Source organism: Dendrobates tinctorius, unplaced genomic scaffold, assembly GCF_039654945.1.
Source record: "Dendrobates tinctorius isolate UK_male_01 unplaced genomic scaffold, ASM3965494v1 ptg000022l, whole genome shotgun sequence".
Lineage (NCBI taxonomy): Eukaryota > Metazoa > Chordata > Amphibia > Anura > Dendrobatidae > Dendrobates > Dendrobates tinctorius.
In genome coordinates, this window is record NW_027361690.1 from 11,412,215 (window position 1) to 11,435,421 (window position 23,207).

Genomic DNA, 23,207 nt, shown 5'->3' on the forward strand with positions numbered 1-23,207 from the left:
GGACATAGATCCATGACCGGAGCAAGAAATTTGATCTGTCATAATAGATGTATTTTTTTTTGTGTCCTCAGCACCACTCCTGGCTTGCTGCTGGTGCTCATGGCAGTACTGGTCACGGCAGCTGCGCCACCATCTAGTGACATCAGACACTGCAAAGTAACACAATAAATGTTTTAAATTTGGATCACAGTGTTTGCATTGCCAAATGTAGGTCACAGTGTAGTGGCATGCTACTTGGCAAGTGTAAAGTGTGAAATAGGCAAGATTTTACAAACAATATCACATATGATGATGTTATGCTCATTTGTTGCTTCATTTTTAATAATTTTTTAGTTTTTTTATGATTGTACTTACTAATTTCCTGCTGAACTTCATGAGGACTTTCCTCACAATTGAGAAACATTTGGCTGCATATTCCCTTCCATGCTGCATCCTTACGTGGGCGGTCCGAATGATGTACGTCACGTTGGTCCCATATTTCTGGCCTCTCCTGCACCAGAACTATTAGCATCTCCACTTTTAGGTGTCCGGCCATGTTGCTGGACTCCGTGGGGGCGTGTTCCGGGCTTTTTGTAGAGGTTGCCAAGGAAATGTGCACTCCAAAGCTTCCTGATAATGGATGAGGCAATTTCCTGTCACCTGGAAAATGCTTGCGTATTTCTCGCAAGTCACACTGATGGTCCGTGTGGTGTCCGATTTTTTTTTTCGCACCCATAGACTTGCATTGGTGAGACTCAGCTGGTATTTGCATACAACCGCAGCATGTTGCGATTTCTCTTGCACACAGAATACGCCTGAGAAAAAAATGGTGATGGGAGCTGCCCCATAGATTAACAGTGGTCCGAGTGCTATGTGATGTTTTCTCGCGTAGCACTCATCCGTATTCAACGCTAGTGTGACTCTGGCCTATGAGGGGTAGTGTTAGAACTTGCATTTGGGCCTTGGTGGCTAAGGACTCAAGTGCTACTTTTACACAAATGTAGCAGATTTTAGTTTGTTTTTTTGCTGCTTTTTTGTTTTTGTTTTTCCACTTTCAGCTTTCTTACTTAGAATTGGCTTTAGTTTCTACAGAGATGCTCTGTAATAGGCAAAATAAAACATGTGCCTGTTCTCGGACTTATGTTTTCAGCAATGCATACTAATTCAAAGTGGTATTGAACCTCCCAGTTTGTCTAAAGCACTTTTTTTGGGGTGCATTGTTATACTGGGAAAACGTATCGACTCGAGAATAAGCCGGGTATGCATTGTCCCCTAATCCCTATTTTGGCGTGCATGGTTCCTCATCCCTATCCTTCTATACATGGCTCCTCATCCCTGTCGTGTTACGCTTGGCTCCTCATCCCTGTCCTGGTATGTATGGCTCCTCATCCCTGTCCTTGTATGCGTGGCTCCTTATCCCCGTCCTTGTCTGCATGGTTCCTCATCCCTGTTCTGGTATGCATGGCTCTTCATCCCTATCCTTGTTTGCATGGTGCCTCATCCCTATCGTTGAATGCACAGTGCCTCATCCCTATCCTTGTATGCATGGCCCACCATGAGAAAAGCATAAAAAAACCCTCCTACTTACCTTCCTTGTGTGCCCTTGCAGCATCTTGCTGTTCCGGCTTCCAGCAGCTCCTGTTCCCGCTCATTAAGGTAATGAATATTCACCTCTCTCCACTCAGCCAGGACATGTGATTGCCCAGTAGCAGGAGATGCTGGCACTGGAACAAGATGCTGTGAGGGCACACAGGGAAGGTAAGTAGGAGGTTTTTTTTTTACAGCTGCTGGAAGTCGGCGACTTCGGCTGTAACTGTGCACTCGCTATAAGAGAAATGAATATTCATTGCCAGTGCAGTGAATATTCATTTCTCTTTAGAAGCGGGCATAGCCACCACCGCTGGCTCTTGCCTCCTGTGACCCACTTCTCCACCACTCCCCCTTCCCTGCCAGCTTTTGGAACAATGACTCGTGTATATGCCGAGGGGGCATTTTCAGCACAAAAAATGTACTGAAAAACTCGGCTTATACACAGTTATATATGGTACTATCTTTGTTGTTTGCAGAATAGTGATATGCAAGCCTTGGAGTAATTAAGTCAAATCTGCCACCCCTTTTCAGTCTCGAGTTTGCCTGGATTGTTTTTTGAAATATTGTACTGGCAAATTCAGGCCTGTTGGCAACTATGGTATTTTATATAAATGCAGTATACATAAAATAAAAGACAAATGAGGGATAGAGTTGTTAGGGCAGATACAAATAAATGACCATGCATTCTATAGTTATCATACCAAATTTCAGAGACAAAGAATGGGGAAGCATTCATGTGGATGTCTAGTCTTGTACAAATTTCAATTTACATAATTAGTGATGAGCGAACCCGTGGATGTCTGAGCTTGCTGAGTTTGGTCTCACTTTATAAAAAGTCCTATTTGGAACCCAAACTTGACCCCAGACACTGAACCCCACATAAATCAATGGGGACCCAAACTTCAGTGCTATAAAATGGCTGTAAAATGGTCAGAATAATGGCTAGGGGGCTGCAAAAGGAAAAAAAATAGGGATTAGAGCAGGACAATTCTCCTGCAAACAAACATAGATAAGAAAATGACTTAAAAAGGGTAATTCACCATAGCAATCATGGTAAAACAGGAAGCAAATGAATAAAATAAAAATGTTAACAGTTCCCCACCAGAGACTGAGGTAGGGGGGAGAGTTTCCCCACAGAAGCAGCTTGCAAACTTCACCCCCAGGCAATCGGGCAAAGTACCCTCACAGAAGATTATTCAAATTTCACCCACAGAGCATGGGGTACAATACCCTCACATAAGATTATTAAAAATTCCAGCTACAAGCACGGGGAACAATAACTCCACATAAGATTACACTAAATTTCAGCCACAGAGCATGGGGCATGATACCTCATATGTTCAAAAATGTATGCTACAGTACTGTGTGTACTGCAAATGCATCTGAGGAAAACAGTAGACCCTGAATCTCACACAGTTTACCTTGAAAAAATTACTGTTCAAAGCAGGCAACCGCACCTGAATTAAGGCCTTTAGCACCAGTCTGGATTAGACGATTATGCAACCTTTTTATGGGCCTGTAAAATTTCAGCCACAGAGCATGGAGCACAATACCCCCATGTTTTCACATTTCTCTGAGAAAGAAAATTGAAAATTTCACACACAGACAATGGGGCACAGTTACCCCACATTCAGGGTTGCAGAATATACACAACATCTTAAAGGTACAGTACTACCACAGGTATGTGTTAAACAATACCCACAGTGGCTTTTGGCTAATTACTTCCACAGATATGTGTTAAAGAATACACACAGCAGCTTTTGGCACGGTACTATCACAGATATGGTTGCATAAGAGTAGAAAAATATATTTAGGCACACATCACTCCCACCAACACAGTTGAACAATAAAACTTTTGGATACACACGGTACTATCACAGAGATGGGTGCAGAGTACACATAGAGAGTTTTTTTTCAAAACTGCGCACACACAAACCTTATCACTGTCCCTCACTACAGCTGCATCCTGTCCCTATGCTAAGCAGAGAACAAAAAAAAATAAGAATATTGAACCAGAAGAACAGGTCCAAGTGGAAGATTAGGTTGACATGGTGGTATAGTTGGAAGAGGCAGGGTGGCTCAATGCTTAGCATTGCAGCTTTGCAGTGCTGGGGTCCTGTGTTCAAATCCAACCAAGAACAACATCTGCAAGGAGTTTTTATCCTCTCCCCATGTTGGCGTGGGTTTCTTCAGGGTACTCAAGTTTCTTCCCTCTCTCCAAAGTCATACTGATAGGGAAATTAGATTGTGAGCTCCAATGGGGATAGTGCCGACAATTTCTGTAAAGCGCTGTGGAAATAATGGCACTATATAATTGAGTAAAAAAATTAAGTTTCAAGGAAGGAATAATGCAACATTGTTTTTCATCTTTTTTTTTTAATTTTCTTTTCTTTTTGTTATGGATCCGACTGAAAACAATCTACAATTTACAAAACTAAACTAGCTATCTAGAACCATGAGGCATAGGTCCAAGTGGGGAAGATGTGGATGTGGCAGTATGGGTGGAGGAGTAATCCAAAACTGTTTCTTTTATTTTTAGGGAACTGACTTCAAAGAACATAGAATGACCACAATATAAACTAACAAGCTACAACCAGGAGGCAGAGGTCCAACTGGAGGAGGAGGTGGACATGGCAGTGTAGGTGGAAGAGGCGAAGGAGGAAATAGCCAACAAAGTTTTGGGGGTTTTTGGGGAGGAGGCACCCAAATGAAACGAATGGTAAATAGAGTTTACCCCTTAATCCCATATGATGTACTATCCCGTCCATGTGCCCTGGGACTTAATTCCCAGGGATGGGATAGTACGTCATAGCGATCAGCGGCGCCCACGTGGTGAGTGCCGTTGATCGCGGCCGGGTGTCAGCTGATTATCACAGCTGACACCCGGCACAATGTGTCAGGGGCGATCACGGACCGCCCCCGACACGTTAACCCCTTGCACACCGCGATCAAACACGATCGCGCTGTACCGGGGGTTAAAGGGAAGCATCGGCAGGGAGGGTGCTCCCTCCGTGCTTCCCTGAGCCCCCCACGGCAGCGCAATGTGCAGCGCTGCTGTGGGGGGCTCCTTCCCTGCAGGCCCCCGAATCCAAGATGGTGACGGGGACCTTCGGGGGCCTGCAGGGAGCCGGCTTCCTCAGTGCCTGCAAAGCGCAGGCACGAGGAAGCCTGCTGCACTGCCTGTGACAGATCGCTGATCTGTCACAGTGATCTGTGATGTGACAGATCAGCGATCTGTCACAGGACAGTGATGTCCCACCTGGGACAATGTAATAAAGTTAAAAAAAAAAAAAAAAGTGTTAAAATAATTTTGAAAAAATCGCCAAATAAATTAGAAAAAAAAAATATTCCCCCAATAAAATCATTTTTTGGAAATAAAAACAAACAAACAATAAAAGTACACATATTTGGTATCACTGCGTCCGTAACGACCTGCCCTATAAAACTGTCCCATTAGTTAACCCCTTTAGTGAACCCCTTAAAAAATAAAAATAAAAAAACAAGCAAAAAATAATGATTTATTATCATACTGCCGAGCAAAAAGTGCAATAACGCGTGATCAAAAAGACGCATATAAATATCCATGGTACCACTGAAAATGTCATCTTGTCCCACAAAAAACGAGCCACAATACAGCATCATCAGCAAAAAAATAAAAACGTTATAGCTCTCAGAATAAAGCGATGCAAAAATAATTATTTTTATATAAAATAGTTTTCATTGCATAAAACCGACAAAACATAAAAAAACAACCTAAATGAGGTATCGCTGTAACCGTACTGACCCGAAGAATAAAAGGGCTTTATCAATTTTATCGCACGCGGAACCGTGTAAACGCACCCCCCCAAAAGAAATTCGTGAAACGCTGTTTTTTGTTCATTCTGCGTCCCAAAAATTGGAATAAAAAGCGCTCAAAAGATGTCACGTGCCCGAAAATGATATTAATAAAAACGTCAACTTGTCCCGCAAAAAATAAGACTTTACATGTCTTGGTGGGTCAAAATACGGAAAAATTATAGCTCTCAATATGTGGTGATGCAAAAACTATTTTTACAATAAAAAGCGTCTTTTAGCGTGGGACAGCTACCAAACATAAAAACCTGCCATAAATAGTAAATCAAACCCCCCGTTATCACCCCCTTAGTTAGAGAAAAATAATAAAATTAAAAGAAAATGTATTTATTTCCATTTCCCCATTAGGGTTAGGGTTAGGGCTAGGGCTAGGGTTAGAGCCAGGGCTAGGGTTAGGGCTAGGATTAGGGCTGAGATTAGGGTTAGGGGTGTGTTGGGGTTAGGGTTGGAGTTAGAATTGGGGGTTTCCACTGTTTGGGCCCATCAGGTGCTCTCCAAATGCAACATGGCGTCTGATCTCAATTCCAGCCAATTCTGAGTTGAAATAGTCAAATGGTGGTCCTTCCCTTCCAAGCTCTGCCATGTGCCCAAACAGTGTTTTACCCCCACATATGGGGTATCAGCCTACTCAGGACAAATTGCAAAACAACTTTTGGGGTCCAATTTCTCCTGTTACCCTTAGGAAAATAAAAAATTGGGGGCAAAAATATCATTTTTGTGGAAAAAAATGATTTTTTTATTTTCACGCCCGGGCGTTATAAACTTCTGTGAAGCACTTGGGGGTTAAAAGTGCTCACCACACATCTAGATAAGTTCCATGGGGGGTCTAGTTTCCAAAATGGGGTCACTTGTGGGGAGTTTCAATAGTTTAGGTACATCAGGGGCTCTCCAAACGCACATGACACTCGCAGACCATTCCATCAAAGTCTGCATTCCAAAACGTCACTACTTCCCTTCCGAGACCTGACGTGTGCCCATACAGTAGTTTTCTCCCACATATGGGGTATCAGCGTACTCAGGACAAATTGGACAACAACTTTTGGGGTCCAATTTCTCCTGTTACCCTTGGGAAAATAAAAAAATTGGGGACTAATTGATCATGTTTGTGGAAAAAATAAATTTTTTTTATTTTCATGCCCGGGCATTATAAACTTCTGTGAAGCCCTTGGGGGTTCAAAGTGCTCCCCACACATCTAGATAAGTTCCTTAGGGGGTCTAGTTTCCAAAATTGGGGTCCTTGTTGGGGGGTTTCCACTGTTTAGGTACATCAGGGGCTCTCCAAAAGCAACATGACACCCGCAGACCATTGCATCAAAGTCTGCATTCCAAAACGTCACTACTTCCCTTCCGAGACCCGACGTGTGCCCATACAGTAGGCTTCTCCCACATAAGGGGTTTCAGCGTGCTCAGGACAAATTGGACAACAACTTTTGGGGTCCAATTTCTCCTGGTACCCTTGGGAAAATAAAACAATTGGTGACTAAAAGATCATGTTTGTGGAAAAAATACGATTTTTTTATTTTCACGCCCAGGTGTTATAAACTTCTGTGAAGCACTGGCGGGGTCAAAGTGCTCACCACACATCTAGATAAGTTCCTTGGGGGGTCTAATTTCCAAAATGGTGTCATTTGTGGGGGTTTCCACTGTTTTGGTACATCAGGGTTTTTCCAATCGCGACATGGTGTCCGATCTCAATTCCAGCCAAAAACGTCAAATGGCGCTGCTTCCCTTCCGAGCTCTGCCATGCGCCCAAATAGTGGTTTATCCCCACATGTGGGGTATCAGCGTGCTCAGGACAAATTGCACAATAACTTTTAGGGTCCTGTTACCCTTGGGAAAATAAAAATTGGGGGTGAAAAGATCATTTTTGTGGAAAAAATATGATTTTTTAATTGTACCGCTGTATGTTATAAACTTCTGTGAAGCCCTTGTGGGTTCAAAGTTCTCACCACATATCTACATAAGTTCCTTGGGGGGTTTAACTTCCAAAATGGGGTCACTTGTGGGGGGTTTTCACTGTTTAGGTACATCATGGGCTCTCCAAACGTGACATGGCGTCCGATCTGAATTCCAGCCAATTTTGCATTGAAAAAGTCAAACGGCGCTCCTTCCCTTCTGAGCTCAGTCATGCGCCAAAACAGTGGTTCCCCCCCACATATCAGGTATCAGCGTACTCAGGACAAATTGCACAATAAATTTTGTAGCCTAATTTCTCCTGTTACCCTTCGTAAAATAAAAAAAATTGAACCTGAATTATTTTTTTGTGAAAAAAAGTTAAATGTTCATTTTTTTTTAAATGTTCAAAAAATTCCTGTAATGCACCTAAAGGGTTAATAAACTTCTTGAATGTGGTTTTGAGCACCTTAAGGGGTGCAGTTTTTAGAATGTTGTCACTTTTGGGTATTTTCTATCATATCACTATCACTATCATCATAGTGGCTTCAAATGTGATGAGGTCCGTAAAAATAAAATGGTGTTGCAAAAATGAGAAATCGCTGGTCGATTTTAACCCTTATAACTTCCTAACAAAAAAAATTTTGGTTCCAAAATTGTGCTTATGATGTAAAGTAAACATGTGGGAAATGTTACTTATCAAGTTTTTTGTGTGCCGTATCTCTGTGATTTAAGGGCATAAAAATTCAAAGTTGGAAAATTGTGAAATTTTCACAATTTTTGCCAAATTTCCGTTTTTTTTCACAAATAAATGCAAGTTATTTAAATGAAATTTTGCCACTATCATGAAGTACAATATGTCACGAGAAAACAATGTCAGAATCACCAGGATCCATGGAAGCGTTTCAGAGTTATTACCTCATAAAGGGACAGTGGTCAGAACTGTAAACATTGGCCCGGTCATGAAGGTGCAAACAACCTTGGGGCTTAAGGGGTTAAACACTGGCGGGGTGCAGCTGTTATATTTGTCTAGTCATCCAAAGGTATGGCCCAATCCTGTGTGATCCACTCCTGGTTTATTTTGAGGAATGTAAGGTTCCCCATGTTGGATGTGGACAGGTGGATGCGCCTATCTGTGATCACACCCCCGCCGTGCTAAACATACTTTCCGACATGACACTTGCTGCAGGGAAGACCGGCACCTCCAGGGCATTAAGAGCAAGCTCAGGCCATGTGTCCAATTTGGACATCCAGAATTTAAATGAGGCACACCCATCTGATAGTACATGCAGGGGTGGGATTCGGCCGGTTCTATGGAACCGCTTGTTAAAAAAGCAGCCGGTTCCCCGAACCTGGGAGATTCAGAGCCATGATCCGGTTCCGGCACTGGGGGGCCCTCCAGGGTGGCGGGCAGGGAGCGATCCAAGTAGTTCCACTGCCTGCAAGAGAAAATAGCAGCGGAGCTGCAAGGATCCGTCCGGCTAGCTGCCCGCCGCCTGCGCTTCATGACACAGAGAGCAGCGAACGCTGAATGACATCATCATTCAGCGGCCGCTGCTGTGCCAGAGCAACAAAGCGTGGGCGGCAGGCGATGCTGCGGACAGGTGAGAGGTGCTGCTTCTGTGTGTGTGCGCAAGCTGTGTGGTGTGTGTGCGCGCACTGTTCGCTGTGTGTGCGCACACGGTATGTGTGTGCTGTGTGTGTATATATATGTATTTGTGTGTGTAGGTGGAGCCTGGCCCTGGAGGAGAAGGCAATGATATGATGGGGACATGGGGAGAAGGCCGTGATGGGGAGAGAAAGTCATGATGGGGTGATGGGAGAAGGCCATGATGGGGGTGATGGCGAGAGAAGGCCATGATGGGGTGATGGGGAGGGAAGGCCATGATGGGGGTGATAGGGACAGAAGGCCTTGATGGGGGTGATGGGGAGAGAAGGCCATGATGAGGGAGATGGGGAGAGAAGGCCATGATGGGATGATGGGGAGAGAAGGCCATGATGGGGTGATGAGGAGAGAAGGCCATGTTGGGGTGATGGGGAGAGCAGGCCATGATGGGGTGATGGGAGAAGGTCATGTTGTGCGTGATGGGGAGAGAAGGCCATGATGGGGGTGATGGGGAGAGAAGGCCATGATGGGGTGATGGGAAGAAGGCCATGATGGGGTGATGGGGAGAGAAGGCCATGATGGGGTGATGGGGAGAAGGCCATGATGGGGTAATGGGGAGAGAAGGCCATGATGGGGTGATGGGGAGAAGGTAATGATGGGAGTGATGGGGAGAATGCAGTGATGGGAGTGATGGGGAGAAGGCAGAGATGGGGTGATGGGAGAAGGTCATGATGGGTGATGGGTGAAGGCAGTGATGGGGTGATGGAGAAGGCCATGATGGGGTGATGGAGCAGGCAATGATCGGGGTGATGGGGAGAAGGCCATGATGGGGGTGATGGGGAGAAGGTAATGATGGGAGTGATGGTGAGAAGGTAATGATGGGGTGATGGAGAGGGCACTGATGGGGTGGTTGGGGAAAAAAGAAATGATGATGGGGTGGTGGGGGAGAATGCAATAATGGGGGTGGTGGAGGAGGAGGAAATTATGGAGGTGGTGGAATGGGCAATGATGGGAGTGATGGGGGAGAAAGCAAAGATAGTGGTGGGGGAGAAGAAAATGATGGAGGTGGTAAAGAGGGCAATGATGGGGTGGGGGAGAAGACAATAATGGGATGCGAGGGGAGGAGGACAATGAGTGGTGTGGGATGGGGGACTTATAAAGGCCTTAGGAACAGGGGGAGGTGGAGGAAGACATTATTATCGCTTATTATGTCTAACACAGTCCCTTAGTATATAGTGTACTCACAATGTCTAACACAGTCCCTTAGTATATAGTGTACTCACTAATTCTGTATAACACCATCCTTAGTTACATAGTTTCCTCTTCTATTATGTATAACACCGTTCCTTATTACATACCATCCTCTCTTTTTATATATGGTGCCGTCCCTTATTATATAGCTTCCTCTGCTGTTATGTATAGTGCTGTCTCTTACATAGTGTATTCGTGTTAATTTTACTATTCACAGCGCTCTCTTTTATTACATAGTCCCCTATCTTTTTAGATATAAAATGACTGCTGTTCGAGGAGCCGGTGACCAAACTACCAGTCCATCAGCTCCTCCATTAGAAAGGAGGCTTTCCCATGCTACATCAGCCATCATTGCATTATACAGCTAACAAGACAGGATGGCATGTAATAAAAACAGAGCTCTATATAATTCAATGTGTAAGGGACGGTACTGTACATGACAAGAGAGGGCACTGTGTAAGGGACAGCAATATACATAATAAAAGAGACTATGTAATATATGTAATATATATACATGTATGTGTGTGTTGCTATATATATATATATATATATACACCTGTAGCTTTGATGCCATAAAAGGAGAGGGGCCCGGGCACATTTCTTGCACAGGGGCCCCAAGCTGTCAGTGTCCGCCCCTTGGTACTGCCACTAACTTCTCTCAGTCTCCTCTCATGCTGGCTGCATCAGTACTGACTACTCCACCCACGGCCCACACACAAGCCTGGACATGACGGTGGCGTCTCTTAAACTAGCATAACCACGCCTTCTAGCCTGGCAGAGCTGGATGGTTACGGACCTCACCGGTTACATCATCAGTGTGCGCCGTTGGATTGCGTGCATCCTCAGGAGAGCCGCTTGCCAGAATGTGCACTGTTCTGATCTCATTCCAATTTATTTTTTTACAACTGTTTGACTGCACCCCTAGTTGTATATGTTTAAGGAAAAGGTGTGTGTAAATGGGTGTGGCTTTAAAAATGGGTGTGGCTTAAAAATGAGTGTGGTTTTCCTACACACAAACACAGAACCTGTTGTTAAAAATTTGAATCCCACCCCTGAGTACGTGTGTGTGGACACGTACTCTTCCACTATGTGGTTGTCACTGCTATGACATGGTGGTGCAGTATGCCATAGCGTGCTCCTAATGTTTTGCTACATTTCTGCTATTCTAACCCTGCCTTCTGTGGTGCTGGTGGTGTCTGAGCTGCATTGGCTCCTTCCTCCTCCACCTGTGCTTTGATGTTCCCCTGACCCGCAGATGCTTGTATTCACGCATTTTGCAATCCCTATCCAGTGACGTAAGTAATGATGATATGTTATGCTTGTAGCGGGGATCCAGCTTGGTAGTCACCCAGTAATCTACACTGGTAACAAAATAGGCAACTCACTCACTGGTCATTGTGCAGGCATTGCAGCATGTATTGGCTCGTGTGTGCCAGGCTGCCTAGAGGCAACGACAAGCTTTCCTTGGGACAGTAACCCACCATCCGATCCTTGTGTGGATGACAGGTCTGATAATGGTGTGAATTTGGCCTACTCCTCTTCCTGCTGTGCCACCACCCCATCCTTCATAGCCTGAATTGTTTTTTCCAGCAGGCATACAAGTGCTATTGAATAATAACGTTGATCATGTCGTCATCAGCACTGGCCATATTGGTGAATATTTGAAGCAGCGCAACACGGTACAAACGTCCCGGCATGGAGGCACACTCATTGGTGGTAATGTGATGCTGTTCTGCAGAGCAACTTGAGAGTGCGTGCTGCAGCTGAAACGTCACTATTACCTGCTGCTGCTTGCACAGTCTCTCTAGCATAAGCAAGGTGGAGTTCCTTGCACATCAGCAGATGATCGGGAAGGCAGAAGTGACGTGGCAGCACAGATGGGCAAATAACAGCAAGGTGAGAATGCCGCAAGTGTGCACATAATGCCTGCATTTTCAGCAGTAGCACTGATGTGTGTGTAGTTTTTCAGGAAGCTCTGCACCACCAAGTTCAGCACATCCACCAGGCCAAGGATGTGGATCAAACCGGCCAGGCACAGAGCTGCTACGAGATTTCACCCGTTATCGTCAGTGGCGGATTATAATGAGGTCTATCTGGGCAGTATCCCAGGGCCCGGTGGTGTGGGGGGGGGGGGCACCAGCCCTGTGAATTGACCTCATTATAATCCGCCACTGGTGACAGTCAACTTACTGTCTGAAAGGGCTGATGGGAGCTGTAGTCTCTCCCTTCTGTGTCAGTGCTGCGGCTGCACGAACAGACCAGGAAACAGAACTTCCCGTTGTCCTGTGCGCTCTGGTGGCCGGGTTAGTTTTATTTTCAGAGGGTTTGGCAGGAGGACAGGGCAGCCAGGGATTTAATATTTGAGTCATTTGGCACCTGGGTGACTGCAGCGCTGGATGTGCAGGTAATGGCGCAGGGGAAAGCTGCCACTTCTCCTGTCTCACAATGGCTGGTTTTAGCTTTGTTTCAACTTTCTGCTTCACTGCAGAGTTGTTTTGTTGCTGTGTAAAGTCTGCTCTGAGCTCTGTCCTGCTGTTATCACTGTGGGACTCTTACTGTCACTGGTCATCCTGTGGGGGCCCCTGACAGCACACACAATAGGGGATGGTGCATCACTGTCCTGTGACAGCCATGCTCCATGCACAGCGCCATGACTCCTGTCACCCGGCCGCGCCCCCTGAAAGGCTCTCACCTTGACAGAGTCCACCGGATACATAACTGTGTGCTACAGAATCCCAGCCACAGCCCCGGCCGTCTTGTGCGTCAGCGGAGAGATTCCCTCCGGTAAGTTCTCGTTTTCGTCACCTTCGCCTGGCAAGGTGGGAACTCCCTCCCTTGCTTCCATTGAGAGACCCGGGCTCTGTAGCTCCATGGAGTTGACAGACATCGGAGAACAGACCCCTCCCTGTAAGTGTAGCTGGCAGGCCAAGCTCTGCCTGCCGACTGAAGCCAAAACTCTCCTCTCCAGCCTACTAGTTTTCACGTGACGTCAAACAGAGGGTGGGGCTACCTGTTGGTCTGCTGTCCTCAGCCGCAGCGACCTCTCTCTACCTTGGAGACCGGAGTGAGGGGCATTCCTGATTGGCTCTTATAAAGTTACAACTTTTTACTCTTGCCACGCCCACGCTGGTAAGGGCACGAGCATATCACATGAGCGGTGCCTGGGATGGAATAAGGGAGAGATCAGAAAACTCGCTTTTGCTTTCCTTAGGACTTGGGATAATCAAGTAAGTGATAGGGGGAGTCAGCAGAGCACAGGTGCTGCTCAATGGTCCTTGGGGTTGAAGTTCACCTCTAAGTACTTTCTGCCTTGTAATTCCTATGCAGGTAGCGGTGTGGAGGTTCCATAAAAATAATAATTATAAGGATGACCCCGTCGCATGACCCCGTCACATGACCCCATCACATGACCCCATCACATGACCAGGGGGCCCACAGAGTCTGAACAGTCCGGGGCCCTGGCTACCCTTAATCCACCCCTGGTTATCATACACAACCAGGCCGGGCTTGAGGTTCACCAACACCAGCCACTCATCTGTCTGCTGTTTGATCCCAGTCCACAGCTCCTGCCCATTGTGGGCTTTGACCCCAAACAAAGGAGTTTAAAGGGAATCTGTCACCCTTTTTTTGCCCTATGAGCTGCCGGCATTGATATCAGGGGCTTATCTACAGCATTCTGTAATGCTGTAGATAAGCCCCCGATGTAACCTGAAAGATAAGAAAAGCACATTAGATTATACTCACCGGAGGGGGCAGTCCGGTCCAATAGGTGTCGCGATCCGGTCTGACGCTTCCCATCTTCATACGATGCCGTCCTCTTCTTCCCTTCCTGTAGTGGCTCCGGCGCAGGCGCACTGCTCTGTCCTGTTGTCCTCAACAGGACAGAGCAGTGCTCCTGCGCCGGAGCCACTACAGGAAGGAAAGAAGAGGATGGCATTGTATGAAGATGGAAGGAGTCGGACCGGACCGCGACACCCATCGGACTGGACCGCCCCCTCCGGTGAGTATACTCTAACGTGATTTTCTTATCTTTCAGGTTACATCGGGGGCTTATCTTCAGCATTACAGAATGCTGTAGATAAGCCCCTGATGTCAATGCTGGCAGCTGATAGTCAAAAAAAGGGGTGACAGATTCCCTTTAAGAACAGCCTGCTGTCGTTTCCCTCTGGCTGTGCTGAAGTTGGTGGTGCAGGTCTTCTTGTGACCAAATGAGGAGGTGGTGGAGGAAGCGGAGTAGGAGGAAGAGGAAACCTGGACAGGTAAACATCCAACAATCTTAGTTGGTGGATGGTAGGACATGAGTGGACATGGAAAAGTAGTGACGACTCGGAACAACATATTGCAGGACAGTCACCGCCATCAGTTTTTTAAAACTGTACATCTCTGCCAGCCGGAATGGCAGCATTTCAAAAGCCAGTAATTTGGAAATGCTGTCGTACAGGACCATGGCTCTCAGGTGGCTAGGGGGGTATCTCTACTTTCTATAGAGGATTTGGGTGATTGAAAGCTGAACACTTCCATGGGAAGGTGTGGAAATGCTTTTTTTTTTAGTTCTGTTATGTATATATATGTTCGACCACTAGGTGGAGACATTATACCATTTCTCTTGGGAAATGCCTATATATTTGATTCATATAGTTCTTTTTTTCTCCACATGGGTCTTTGATTGGGAACAAATATGGTTCGAATGATTATTGTGATTAACAATTCTTTGGACTAACATCACTTTTATACTTACCTGTCTTCTCTGCAGTTCAACTCCCTTTTAATTGTTTTTACTTGTTGTTTTTGTGATTATATGTATCTTTAGGAAATAATCATTTTTTAAGTATGAGAGTACATTTATTGCCTTTCTAATGTTATAACCTCCCATATACCTATATGACCTTTCATAGGGTATCTACTAAAAAGCACACCATAGTTCAGAAAAATAAATTTTTAGGCCTAAAGATGGCAATGAGATGGTTGGTGCCAATAATTTATTTCTCAGACTACTTGTCATGATCCAGGACGGGATTTCGCTTTGACCCGTCCTGGTTAGACTATGGGTTAATTGTGCTGCCTCTCTCTGGCAGCAGGAGGCTATTTAGTGCTCACTGGACCTGGGTCCGGTGTCAGTTATACTCCTGCCCTCGGCTGAGTTAAGTGACCTCTTGTATACGTGTGCTTTGTGCCTGATATCTTGCTTGCTTGTTCGGTTGTGATCTGGTTCTGTCCCTGTTACGAGTTCTGCCTGACCCTCTTGTACTGCGCTACCTCTCGTGTATGACTCTCTGCTTGTGTCCCGATTTCTCTCTGCTCGTCCCCTTGGTACCACGTCGCCCTCTTGTGTATGACCTTTGGCTTTGTCTGACTACCCGTCTGTTTGTCCCTCCTGTACCTCGTTTGCCCGCACTGCTGTGACCTCTGTTTTGCCTGACTCTGAGTTGTTGTATGGTGTCCTGTCCTATCTGAATACAGGACGCTAAGCCCCGCCCCCTTGCAGTCACATGACCATAGGTCCCGTGCAGACTATTCAGTTTCAGTGTCCGCAGGTCCTATGCCTCTTTACTTTCCAGCGCTGACTGGACCCTGACACTATTAGCCTGAAGCACACATGGTCACCTCTGGTGCCCTGCTCCACAGGTAACTTTTAGCACTGCTTCTGTTCTCAGGACACGCGCACTGGCTCTATGAGCAAGTGCAGTGTGGTGTCTCTGACATTATAACTGACCCATACCATTTTTTTTCTCTGCTCCCATTCACCTGTGTGTGTGATGGATCCTGTGCACACTCTTTCTGAGCAGGTTAAGCATCTAACGCAGATGTCTCAGAAACTCTTTGGAGAACAAAGAGTCCTGGCTCAGTCTCAGCAGCTGATCGCCGACACTGTGCAGGGAGTTCTTTCATGGGGGGCTCGGGATGTTACATTAATTTCCCCTGAGTCTCCAGTGAAGTTACCAGATATCTTTTCTGGAGATAAAAATGACTTCAGAGTTTTCAAGGAGGGCTGTAAGCTTTTTTTTTCCTTAAGACCACACTCTTCTGGGGATGAAAGTCAGAGAGTGGGGGTCATTGTGTCTCTGTTAAGGGGAGCCCCCCAAGCTTGGGCTTTCTCCCTTCCTACCACGGCCCCTGAGCGTATGACTGTGGATGCATTTTTTGAGGCCCTGGGGCATATTTATGATGAGCCTGATCGGGTGCGTATGGGTGAGGACAGGCTGATGAATGTTTGCCAGGGGAAACACTCAGCCGAGTGGTTTTGCTCAGAGTTCAGACGCTGGGCTGCTGAGGTCTGCTGGAACGACGCCGCTCTCCGGGGGTTGTTCCGTAGAGGCCTGTCTGAGCATCTGAAAGACGCCTTGGCTCTCCACCCCCCACCTGATGCCCTGGAGGAAGCTATGACACAGGCCGTCCGAATGGATCGCAGGTTACGGGCAAGGGGAGTGATACAAACCGAGACATCATTATTCTCCCAAGGAAGGGGAGCAAGTTCTTCATTGAAAATCACGGAGATGGGAACCATCAACCTTAAGGAGGAAGAAAGGAGACAACGGCACGTGAGAAAATGCTGTGTTCACAGTGGCGAGTCTGGACATTGGAAAAAGGATTGCCCCTCCCGGCCACTAACCAACAAGCGACTGAGCCCAGGTGATTATCGTGGAGGTCACCCAGGCTCTCAGGTACCCTTTTCTGCATTTTCTAAAATGTCATTTCAAGTGGAACTTTGTTGTGGGGGTGTCTCCACATCCACTTCTGCCTTCGTGGATTGCGGTTCATCATTGAACTTTATTGACTCTGACTTGGTGGCCAGTTGTAAGTTAGGGACAGTTAGGTTGGAAACTCCGATTCACCTTGTTGCTATTGACAAAACACCACTGGTTAAGAATGACATTGTGTTTTGTACTGAAGAGTTTCTCCTTAAAGTGAGTTCCTTACACCAGGAACGTATTTCATGTTTTGTAATGAACAACCTGCCTGCGGGACTGGTGTTGGGGTTCCCCTGGTTACAGCTGCATAATCCTGTGATTAATTGGGAATCTCGGGATATTGTTTAATGGGGTCCCTATTGCTCTGAGAAATGTCTTGTTTCTGTGTCTCTGTCGTCCGTGGGTCTAGAAGGCATTCCGGAGTGCCTGATAGATTATACTGACGTTTTCTCCGAAAAAGAGGCTGAGGTTTTACCACCACACCGCCCATTTGATTGTGCCATTGACCTGGTTCCAGGTGCTAAATTGCCCAAAGCCCGCCTGTATAACCTCTCGGGTCCGGAACGGGCTGCGATGAAGGAATATATTTCCGAGAGCCTCCGTAAGGGACATATTCGTCGTTCTGTTTCTCCTGTGGCGGCAGGGTTCTTTTTTGTAAAAAAAAAAGACGGTGGTTTGCGCCCATGCCTCGATTTTCGTGAGTTAAATAAAATAACTGTGAGGAATACTTATCCCCTTCCACTTATTCCTGATTTATACAATCAGTTGTCCGGAGCTAAGTGGTTTTCGAAATTAGATCTACGGGGAGCGTATAACCTTATCCGAGTCCGGGACGGAGATGAATGGAAGACCGCTTTTCTCACTACTGAAGGGTTGTTTGAAAATTTGGTCATGCCCTTCGGCCTGACCAACGCTCCAGCGGTCTTCCAAAATTTCATAAATCATGTGTTCTCCGATTTGATTGGACATTTTATGGTGGTGTATTTGGATGACATTTTAATCTACTCGCCTGATAAACAGACTCACATTGGTCATGTTCGGGCAGTTCTCCAAAGGCTCAGGGAGAACTGTCTGTTTGCTAAACTTGAAAAATGTTTATTTTTTGTTCAGGAACTGTCCTTTCTGGGGTTCATCGTGTCTGCTGAAGGGTATCGCATGGATCCTAATAAGGTGCAGGCCATTCTCGAGTGGGTTCAACTGTGTGATTTGAAGGGTCTGCAATGTTTCCTAGGGTTCGCTAATTATTATCGGAAATTTATAAGGGGGTTCTCACAGGTGGTTAAACCCCTCACAGACATGACTCAAAAGGGGGCCGATATCAAGAATTGGTCAACCGCAGCGGTAGCGGCATTTCAGTTTTTGAAAAAATGTTTCATGTCGGCCCCGGTTCTTATCCAACCGGACCCCTCTGAACCATTTATTGTTGAGGTAGACGCCTCAGAGGTGGGGGTGGGGGCGGTATTGTCCCACGGACCCGCCACTTTGACCAATTTAAGACCTTGCACCTTTTTCTCAAAGAAGCTCTCCCCTGCGGAGAGAAACTATGATGTGGGGAATCGGGAACTTCTGGCCGTAAAATTGGCTTTTGCAGAATGGAGGCATTTTTTGGAGGGGGCTGTTCATCCTATAACGGTAATCATGGACCACAAAAACCTAGCTTACATTGAGTCAGCTAAAAGGTTGACTCCCAGACAGGCTAGATGGTCACTTTTTTTTTCCCGATTCAACTTCTCGATCACTTTTCGACCAGGATCCAAGAATATCAGAGCGCATGCATTGTCACGCAGTCTTGATCCGGTGTCCCCCCCGGAACCTCCATCCTCCATTCTTCAGCCTGGGGTGGTGGTGGCAGAGGTTTCTAATGTGTTGGAATGGGAGATTCGAGAAGCCCAGGCTCTTGCACCTCCAGCTAAGCCGTTGGATAAACTTTTTGTGCCAGCTCAGTTTCGTCTCAAGGTCCTCCAGGAGTTCCATGACTCAGTTCTGGGTGGACATCCAGGGATCTCAGCGACCCGGAAGGCCATTGCTAGAATATTCTGGTGGTCTTCTTTAGCCTCTGATGTTGGGGAGTATGTGTCTGCGTGTGAGGTTTGTGCCCGTGCGAAAACTCCCCATAACCGGCCGGCTGGGGAATTGGTACCACTGCCAATTCCTGAGAGACCATGGACTCATCTGTCCATGGATTTCATCACCAACCTTCCCCCTTCCAAGGGTAATTCCGTGGTCTGGGTCGTAGTGGACAGGTTTAGTAAGCAGGCACATTTTGTACCTTTGGCAGCTATACTTAATGCGGAAACATTGTCCAGATTGTTTGTGGAGCATGTGGTGCGGTTGCATGGGGTACCCCTGAATGTGGTGTCTGATAGGGGAGTGCAATTTGTGTCCAGATTTTGGAGAGCTTTTTGTAGGAGATTGGGTATTGGTCTGTCCTTTTCATCCGCCTACCATCCAGAGACTAATGGGCAGACTGAGCGGACCAATCAGTCTCTGGAGCAAATTCTGCGTTGTTTGACCTCAGCCCGACAGGATGATTGGTGTTCTGTGCTACCATTGGCTGAGTTTGCATTTAACAACCGCACTAACCAGTCTACGGGTACATCTCCTTTTTTTTGCAATTATGGGTTTCATCCTCATTTTGGAGAATTTTCCCGCTTGAATTCTGGGTGTCCTGGGGCGGACGAGACGATCCAGCGGTTGGGGGAGGTATGGCGGGAGGTCCAGAATAACATTACGAAGGCCCAGGACAAATTTAAATTTTTTGCGGACAAAAAACGATCCGTGGGTCCAGTGTTTCAGGTCGGAGATAAGGTATGGTTATCCACCAAAAATATAAGGCTCAAGGTCCCCTCTGCGAAGCTTGGACCCAAGTTTATAGGTCCCTATGTAATTACCGAAGCAGTTAACCCGGTGGCTTTTCGGTTGAGTCTTCCGCCATCTCTAAGGATCCCTAATGTTTTCCATAAGGCCCTTTTGAAACCTGTGAGGTCCAGTGGGGAGGGATCATCATCTTCCCCGACACCGGTTCTGGTAGATGGGCAGGATGCGTACGAGGTAGAACGAATTGTCGACTCCAGGTTGGTCCGTCGCGCCCTTCAGTATCTGATACATTGGAAGGGCTACAGTCCTGAGGAACGCTCGTGGGTTCCTGCTCGATCAGTTCATGCGGATCGGTTGATCCCAGCCTTTCACGCCAAGTACCCTGAGAGACCTGGGGGTCCGGTGGCCCCCCATTGAGAGGAGGGTACTGTCATGATCCAGGACGGGATTTCGCTTTGACCTGTCCTGGTTAGACTATGGGTTAATTGTGCTGCCTCTCTCTGGCAGCAGGAGGCTATTTAGTGCTCACTGGACCTGGGTCCGGTGTCAGTTATACTCCTGCCCTCGGCTGAGTTAAGTGACCTCTTGTATACGTGTGCCTTGTGCCTGATATCTTGCTTGCTTGTTCGGTTGTGATCTGGTTCTGTCCCTGTTACGTGTTCTGCCTGACCATCTTGTACTGCGCTACCTCTCGTGTATGACTCTCTGCTTGTGTCCCGATTTCTCTCTGCTCGTCCCCTTGGTACCACGTCGCCCTCTTGTGTATGACCTTTGGCTATGTCTGACTACCCGTCTGTTTGTCCCTCCTGTACCTCGTTTGCCCGTACTGCTGTGACCTCTGTTTTGCCTGACTCTGAGTTGTTGTATGGTGTCCTGTCCTATCTGAATACAGGACGCTAAGCCCCGCCCCCTTGCAGTCACATGACCATAGGTCCCGTGCAGACTATTCAGTTTCAGTGCCGGCAGGTCCTATGCCTCTTTACTTTCCAGCGCTGACTGGACCCTGACACTATTAGCCTGAAGCACGCATGGTCACCTCTGCTGCCCTGCTCCACAGGTATCTTTTAGCACTGCTTCTGTACTCAGGACACGCGCACTGGCTCTATGAGCAAGTGCAGTGTGGTGTCTCTGACACTACTAAAAAAAACACACTAGTCCAGAAAAATTATTTTTGGGCCTAGACATGGCAACTAGACAGCCGATGTTAACTATTTATTTCCCAGACTACTACAGACAACTAAAAACACACACTAGTCCAAAAAGCATGTTTGGGTCCTAGAAATGGCAGCGAGATGGTTAACGCCAAATATTTATTTCCCAGACTACAAAAAAAATACACACTAGTCCAGAAAAAATATTTTTTTTCTCCCTATAAATGGCAACTAGACGGTTGATGCCAATTATTTATTTGCCAAACTACTAGAAAACACCCACTAGTTCAGGAAAATTCTTTATTGTGCCTAGATGACAATTATTTATTTCTATTTATTTCACAAATTACTGAAAAATGCATACTAGTCGGTAAAAATATTTTTTTTGCTCCTAGAAATGGCAACAAGATGGTTGATGCCAATATACCTTGTCATGGTCGGATTGATTCTCCACTTTTTTTCCCGCGCATTTTTTTTAACTATGTACCTTACATTTTTTACTTGAACAATTTTTTTTTGTATTCATTTATTGCATTGTCCCTTCATATAGAGTTTTTATTGTAAGTATACATTTTTTTTCTAAACAAAATTCTTTTTAGTCCATGTCTCAGATGTATTTGTTCATTTCTGCATCTTCCTCAATTTTAGTGAATTACATTTTTGGGAGCAGCATCAAGAGTAAATTCCCCAGGTAGGACCCTGCACGGGATGGGGCAAAAAATGTTAATAGAAATTGTTCAGCTACTTTGACTTCCAATTTTGGTATGCGCTCAGCTTACTTATTTTTAGTGCAATTCATATTTAGTGGAACACCAAGTTTGGTTAATTTGCCCGTTAGGACCATGCATAGGATAGGGCACCTCTGCAATGAATGGGCATAAATGGTTATAGAAAAATTGTTGTGCTTCTATTACTCTGATTTTCTTTACATCTCATTTTTATCGTAATTTTTTGTAAAATGTTTTTTTTTGGAAAGTCATCCGCAGTTGTGAATTCTCTTGGTAGGATCCTGACGAGAATCTACTGAAAATATATTTTCTTATCTTGGGGATCATTTTTGATATGTATGTATCTTTTTTTTTCCTGTTATTGTTGTGATGTTGCACGGCACAGTATTCGGAGGGATGTTTGAAGGTTAGAAACAGCTTGCTGAGAGTGCGCCTCCGGCAGAGACACACCACAGTAATTTCATCCTATCTCAAAGAGCACCAAGTGGAAGTTTTTTTGTATTCTAAAAAAACTATAAGTACCTAATGGACTCTTGAACTTATTCTACAAGGAAGAACCCATAAGCCAAGTCAATGGACTATTAAACTTACACTACAAGGAAACACTATTTAAAGGTCGGTGTACACTGGGTATAGAGGTAATTACAATCATATAATCCCTTTAAAAACATGAAACTTTAATAAATTGAGGTAAAAAACACCCCCTAGTGCAATATCACAATTAACAAACTCTATACAATAATAACCTATGCTAGCCTGCTATCCCTTCCTGACAGTGGAGGTTGGCACCCTAAAAGATACGATTTGGCGCCCTCACTCTGCGGCAGCTGTCCCAGACTCGCCCTAAATGACCCTTATAAACTACAGGTGGGAAAACAATAAGCAAATAAAAGAGATGAAAAAGATAGTGCTTAATATAATACACAGGCTATTAATGTACAATATATAAAAGACAGGCTATTACGTGTAAACAGAGAAACCTCTTGTATAACCAATAGATAGTAGCAAGTCTTGTCTTTTTGGATATTAATAGACCACAGAAAATATAGATTCCATAAGCTACCAGTAGATAGTGGCAATCTTGTCTTTTTGGGTATTAATAGACTACAGAAAACATAGATTCCAAATGCATTATCAAATAAAGTCAAAAACAATCTCTCTGCAGTAAATCAGACAAGCACAAACAAGTTGGTTCCCATAGAAGGCAATGGATGATATCAATTGCCAGAAAAAATCAAAGAAACAGCTGGGGGTAAACCCAAACTTAGCTTCCATCCTTGACGCGTTTCCCCGTCCACACGGCTCATCAGGAGGCACAATAAGGAATCAGACAATTCATAGATGTGAGGTGTCCAGATAGAGAGGCAAAACCTCTCTATTTTTTCTGGCAATTGATATCATTCATTACCTTCTATGGGAACCAATATGGATATAATTCTGATGTTCCTTTATTGAACCACGCTATTTTTTACCTCTTGTCTGCGCTTGTCTGATTTACTGCAGAGAGATTGTCTTTGGCTCTATCTGATAATGCATTTGGAATCTATGTTTTCTGTACTCTATTAATGCCAAAAAAGACAAGATTGCCAGTATCTACTGGTGGCTTATGGAATCTATATTTTCTGTGGTCTATTAACCCCTTAATGACCGC